Below are 6,820 nucleotides of genomic sequence, written 5' to 3'. Positions count from 1 at the left end.
GCTCCGGCGGTTCAGCTGCTACTCCGCCGCTCAGTTACCGGTGGTTGGTCGGCAGCAGCCCTAAACTATGGTCATGTATGAACCACGTTGTGTACGAGCAGCGGAGCAGGAAACAACAAAGCAATAGGGAACAAGCGAGGCGATGAACTGAATCGGAACAAATCAGCTGCCCTTGTATCATTTGGGCATGTTTTACTCGGCTTTACACATGGATGCATAGGCATACAAATTTCCACTTTTGGGCTAGGTGGGCCATGGCCCGGTTTTTCCTCACATAGGTCCGTCAGTGTCTGGCACCGTGACAAGAGATAGATGTGATTTTTTGGGGGGCGCAAAAAAGTTGGTCACAACCACGGCATGTCGACGTTGATCGATGGTGTTATTGCGGTAAGGGAGATTTGTGGGTTGACGGTTGCGGCGACGTGTAGAAGCCTCACAGTTCTTGTAGAACCCGGGTGATGATGTGTTGAGCGTCGTGGGTAAACCGAAAACTTGAATGCGAACATATTTTTCATGTGAATTATAGAGGAAACTACAAAATATATTCTTGTTTTACTATATACTCTATAGGTGAAAATGCAAGATTGATTCGGACAGGAATCCATCTGGCGCAATGCATGCGAGTATGTGTAGGCGCGTTAGTTTTTTGTAGATAGAGATCAATCTCTGCATGTGTACGCACGTGTTCGTACCTGATTTGAGCAAAGAAGTGAGACACCATGGATGCACCTATCGATCCAAAGCTTTGATGGCCCTTTTTCTGTTGCTTTTGAACCGAAAGTGTGGCTGCGTTCTAGCTTAACGTCATGGGAGTAGACAGACAGCGAATTGAGGACCGAGTTTGTTAGGAGTAAATCAGATTCATAGCATGTTACTACTACAGTCGTGTGCGTGGCTGGATTAATTAGATCGATTTCAATAGTTTTGGGTGCGCGGGAATTCAACCGTCGGTTCAGCTAGCCTGCCCGTACTACTCGATCAATTAGCTTTGTCCCCTATCACTCAAGCGAGTCTCGTTGTAGCACGCGTGCTCGTATATTATACTCCACATCCCTTTCATAATATAAGCCTTTTAGCGACCTATTTTATCTTGCAAAATCGGTCTATATTATAGAGCAGACTAATAGTTTAAACTTTTAAAGCGACCTTGCATTTCATGGTAATTAATGGCTGGATTTTAAATTTTATTTGTAAAGATATGTGAAACATGTAAAATGCATTGCACTCATTGTTAAATGTTCAAATTCCATCCAGGAATGTAGCTCTTGAATTTCATATTTAATTATTAATAACTTCATTGATATATTTTTCCTAAAGTGCCTAGCTAATCTCAGTTTCTTGATTGTATGGCTAAAAGGAGTACGAGGTTCATCTAAAAAATCACCGTTCTTAAAAATTCGACCTTTAATGTCGAAATTATTGGAGCCTAGGAATTGTGGGATTCATGCATGGGTATATATATAGATAGGTGATTATGGGTGTCGTTGATCCACTTGTATCTTTTCTCTAGCAAATGAGAGCTGGTTCTCTACGGGCTTATGGCGTTGATTCCCGTACGTGTCAATCCGACGATGATCACGCAATACCAGCTCTCAAATATTTTTAACCAACAATACTGTACCACTGGCCAATTTCCGGTTATTAATTTGAACCGACAGAATGGATTAGAAAGAAAGGAAGGACAAGAAAAGGAATACACTGGCTGTTTGATCAATCATATACTAGTATAGAGTAAGATCCGCTTCTGGGCTAGTAGTAATTTGAACCTCCCGTGCAAAGTTGTTTCATGTTGCAGAGCTAAGCTAGGTCAGTCCTTCCTACGTAGTCGATCCGGCTGGTAGTATGTGCATGAATCGACCAACTCCAACTAGTAGCCAAAAAAATATCGTAACTACCTTACTACTTATTTCCTCTCTCCATAAATAAGTGGCTCTTAATTTTATCTAGATAGGAATAATGTATCTAGACGTATTAAATACCTCTGTATGTAGAAAAAGTTGAGTCGACTATTTTAGAACAAAGGGAGTAGAGATAGTTTACAAAGCCAGCTTAGCGAACAACACCACATAATTGCAAGCCACGACAAGCAAAACGTACGTAGCCAGGTAATTCCGGTGCACGACGTCACTAGGGCCCACACTGGTCAACGTGGTTGGCTTGACTTGCGGCGCAAGTCAAACAAACCATGTTTGACACTTCATGCTAGCATGGCCTCTCAATTACTAGTCTTGGTTCCTTGTCGATCGTGACTTGCGTAAGTGGTGGTGCAACCTATTTTGCTAGTTTAGTAAGTCCTAGTCGTTCTGGTACAATCGATCAGAATGGGTAAACTCCAAGTAGTCGAACCGACTCCTTTCGACTGATCATGACCACGATCAACTGTTAGACGACCTTTAACTCGTGTGGGGGGGGGGCACGTTAATCCTTTCTAGTTTCTTCCTAACCCCCCATAACATCTCCCCCTTTCCATGCCATCTCCCGTTTATCCATGCCCGAGCCGGAGATGGTGCCGGCGCGCCTCGCCGCGGCGGCGCCGACGGAGGTTCGATACGAAAACGTAGGGTGGTGGGGGTGCAGGGTCACCACACTTAAGGGTTAGGTCGGGGTCGCCGAACCAGGGCATGCATGCATCGACAAAGCGGCGACCGGCCCCACCCATCTAACAAGCCGACAATCGAGGCTAGACAACTTCATCGACGGACATCCATGGCGAAGCCAGAAGAGGACGCATTTCTGGATGCCCCTTCTATGTCGCGCCGTGTACGAGCGGCAAGCGGATGAGGAAGACGAGACACGAAGGTGACCACCGTTCTATATTTTACTTGAAGAGCCTTTCGTTGGATGTACTCTCGAGTTTTCATTTATTTGTGCCGGAGGGGTGAACACTTATGCACGTGTGGTATTTGGAAAAGAAGAAGGTGGAGGGAAAGAAAGAAAAGGTAGGTACATGTCTTCACGTGATGTAGTACACATGTTTATTATTGATCGATGGTAATTTGAATCGTTGAATTCTCTCTTGATCTAGCTGGGTAACAAGAACAACACATACACAAGAACGCACCAACATCTGATCGATCCTATCGTATGTGACTAGCTGCAAAGGTGGCGCATGTTCAATTGACGAATCCAGCGTTATCCTTTATATTTTTGAGAGAAAAATCCCGCGCTATCTGAAATTCTAAAATTGGAACTAGAAATAAAGACCACGACTTGGGCCAGCCAAAGCGTCGAAGAATTTTTTTTCCATAATAATTTGTGAGTTGGGCCAACAACCGTCGCATAATATTTTTGGGCCAAACGAAACGCATCAGCCAGAAGACGAGAACCTCATGGCATCTCATCCTCTCCCAACTTCCCGGCGACGCCGCCGCCGTCGCCGCCTCAACGCCGACCGCACCTGCCTCTCCGCCGCTCGCCGAACACCCCATCACCCATCTCCATCATCGCCGGCCACCCAGAACAGTTCGCCGCCGCCAAGGATGACGCCCCTCCTCCCGTTGACCGGAGCACCTCCTCACAGACGAGGGAGGCCGCGACAGGATCCGCGCGCGCCTGCTTCCATGGTTCCGCTCCCTCCTTACCTGAGGCGGCGGAGGTCTACGGGTGGTCTTGGTGCCCTGCGTGGACGACCAAGGCGGCGCGACGGTGCCGCTCGACGACGGCTGCATCCGGCCGTAGGAGCGCCGGTGGAAGGAGCTCGTGGTGACTCACCCGGGCTTCTGCTGCCAGCGTCGTCTCCACCGACCACGTCCGCGAGCTGCTGCCGGAGAAGGCCGTTGAGGTTATCAGTACAACCTCTCCCCCTTTATTTTACATCTGGTCCACAAGATCCGATCAGAAATTTCATGTCTTGTTCCTGTTAAATGGCATCTTGATTGCACACGAAAGCTGCACACGTAGATGTAGACAGAAACATACGAGGAAGGAAAGAGCTATAGTTGCTTACAAGTGAGCTGCATGAGCAAGTTAGTGCCTACTTGAGAAACGAACCTGCTGACAGCAATAATAATAATTACATAAAGGTAAAATCAACTAGACAGGGTGTTAACTGAACAAACTAGTAAGCTTCTGATTAATCATTTACACTAAAATTCAAATCTGCAACCAACACACTTTTGGCTGCTACGTTCCTAGTATTTCACTAGTTAGGACAATGGTGATGTTTATCTTATGTTCCAGATCATCTTCCTTAACCTGGCCCTGGTTGAAGGAGCTCGCCGGCGAGGCCCGGGGGACGAGCTCGTGGTGACTCGCCCGGGGGACGAGCTCGTGGCGACTCGCCCGGGCTTCTGCTGCCATCGTCGTCTCCAACGACCACGTCCGCAAGCTGCTGCCAGAGAAGGCCGTTGAGGTTATCAGTACCACCTCTCCCTCTTCATTTTACATCTGGACCACAAGATCCGATCAGAAATTTCATGTCTTGTTCCTGTTAAATAGCATCTTGATTGCACACGAAAGCTGCACTTGTATCTTCACTATTGCTTACACGTAGATGTGGATGGAAACATACGAGGAAGAAAAGAGCTATAGTTTCTTACAATTGAGCTGCATAAGCAAGTCACTGCCTACTTGAGAAGCGAACCTGCTCACAGTAATTACATAAAGCTAAAATGAACGAGACAGGGTTATCTGATCAAACTAATGATAAGCTTCTGATAAATCATTTACAAATTTGCAACCAACAGTCTTTTGGCTGCTATGTTCCTAGTGTTTGACTAGGCAGGACAATAATGCTGTTTATCTCATGTTCCAGGTCATCTTCGTCAACCTGGTGCTGGTGCAACCGCACGTATACAACACCCGCAGATCTGCGTAGATAAAGCTGTTGCTGGCGCCTCTCCTGTCGCAGGGAGATGATTTAGTTGCGCCTCCCTCCACGTTGGTGCATTTGACGATTCAGTGCATGATACATGGGGATGTCCTTTGCCTGGCCTAATCAAATATATGGCTGCCTCCTTCGACTGGAATGACTACTACATCACCGTGTCCCCCATCGGCGAGCCACAGAAGGTCAACTTTATGCCTTTTTTCTGTTTCGAAGTTTAAATAAGTACGATGCAGCAACGATTGAAACATATGCTTTGATCTCTATTGTTGTTGTTGTGTGAGGTACTCCTATTGTCTGTACCTACTATGTGCAGTGGTAACACTATTTGCTTGCTCTAAATAAACGTAACATGTTAAAGAGATCTTCCATAAATTCAATGCTAGCTTTGTATATCCAGTTTGCATGGTGTGTTCTATACATAGCATTCCCAACTTGGCTAATGGTGTTATGGCAGTAGCTTCCAAAGGCGGTAGCCTGTAACTTGCAAGGCTGGTTGTGTCTTCATGCTGATTGCTATTTGAGTGATCTTGATCTAGTAATGAAGTTGATATGTGTCTATGTTCCACTTCTGAAATGGTGGGCTTAACCTGGTGGTTGGGTTCTTACTGAAGAGGGCTGTACTATTGCTATATTCTGGCTGATTGCACTTCTTGAACCTTACTATATTTAAGTGCTTATGTCTAGCTCAAAAGTCAAATTTCTCTGTTTCACTTTCACCAGATGAATGCTGTTTGCTGGAATTGTAGGCTCGAAGTGTTATTTTGTCACTATTTTGATTCAATAGCATGCCATTTTGATTTACTGAAAGTTATTTCTTCTCTTTGATATATGCATAGTTGACGTTGCAAACTTGTAACTAGTGCTCTTCTGGGGTGAAAATCTACAGTTTAGTGCTATTTTGGCTAGTCAATATTTACTAGTGCTATTCTGGAACTCTACGGTCTGTTTGTGTCCAGTTGTAATTGTTCATCTACCTGCTATCATCTCACTCATGTTTTCAGGACAGTGAGGATTCTTTGCTCAAAGGAAGAGTTGCCCATCCATGGCGATGATGCATAAGAGTTGCCCCTCCAGTTCGCCTGCCCCCCCTGCTTTATAACTAGATCAGGTAATCTCTCACTTTCTCCATCTCCCCTGGTACATAAGTTGATCATCTAGCAGTCTTGCTCCAGAGCTGACCATGTTTTGTTCTTGTGCAAGGATATTGAAAAGGAGGAGTACATGGCAGCCAAGGTAGCAGCTGGCATCTAGTAGGTTGATTATATAAGATTTGCAGATTCTTGTGGTGGTAGCGGGGTGAGGAGGCGCCTCCTTTCCGGAGGTGTCCAACATCAACATTTGATTCCTCTATCTGTTTATCTTGTTTGTTTGGTGGCTGTAATGGAAGATAAATTGCATGGTTATGTTGCTGCCTAGGATGGATGAATCCTCCTTGCTGTGTTTTGACCCGGGCAATCTTGGCTGTATCTCCTCCAGTATGATCAGCTGGATGCCAAAATCGAAGCATACGTGCATATGCGTCACCGTTTTGCTGTTTGTAATGGCTCCTCCGTATTGGAGCTTGTAAGAGATGGTGCGTTAAGTAGTTGGCTCGTTTTGTGTTTTGTATTCTCGTGTTGGAGCTGGATTGATTCCGGGCTAATTCAAATGTTGTTTGTGCTTTTGTATTCTGGTATCTGAGCTATTCAGACTTGCTCGAGAGAAATAGGATGTGTGCAGGGCACATATTTGAGATCATCTGGGAGATCATCTGGGATTTTTAAAACATGTTGTGACATCACAAACGGAACTTTTCAAAAAGTGCTTAGCTTAGCTTGGTATTTATTTAATTGGTAGAAGAGAAGAAAAGAAATAGTACGTGTAGATGGTAGGTGCGAGTGCAGTTCGGCCGTGAGCTTATGGAATCCCGCGGTGGCGCATGCATATATATGCGTGAGTGAGAGCGAGAGACAATCGTGGAAATCCGATTGCAGCTCAGCGCGAGCGTACGCA

The 6,820-nt window shown here is 45.5% G+C and overlaps 1 long non-coding RNA gene across 3 annotated transcripts; it reads left to right on the top strand.

The window, feature by feature from the left end:
* The first annotated feature begins 3,691 nt into the window (after nucleotides 1-3,691).
* Nucleotides 3,692-6,491, top strand: LOC124694264. 3 transcript variants are annotated; one of them, XR_007000448.1, is made up of 4 exons: nucleotides 3,692-3,781; nucleotides 4,180-4,351; nucleotides 4,754-5,936; nucleotides 6,029-6,491. It is a non-coding gene; the product is annotated as an uncharacterized LOC124694264 (long non-coding RNA). The 3 variants fall into 3 exon arrangements; XR_007000449.1 differs by lacking the exon at nucleotides 4,180-4,351 and having other exon boundaries at nucleotides 3,702-3,781; XR_007000447.1 differs by having other exon boundaries at nucleotides 3,720-4,351.
* Nucleotides 6,492-6,820: the final 329 nt, after the last annotated feature.

Source organism: Lolium rigidum, chromosome 3 (assembly GCF_022539505.1).
Source record: "Lolium rigidum isolate FL_2022 chromosome 3, APGP_CSIRO_Lrig_0.1, whole genome shotgun sequence".
NCBI lineage: Eukaryota > Viridiplantae > Streptophyta > Magnoliopsida > Poales > Poaceae > Lolium > Lolium rigidum.
Note: the sequence above shows the minus strand (reverse complement) of the source record. Positions and strands in the feature narration are given on the sequence as shown.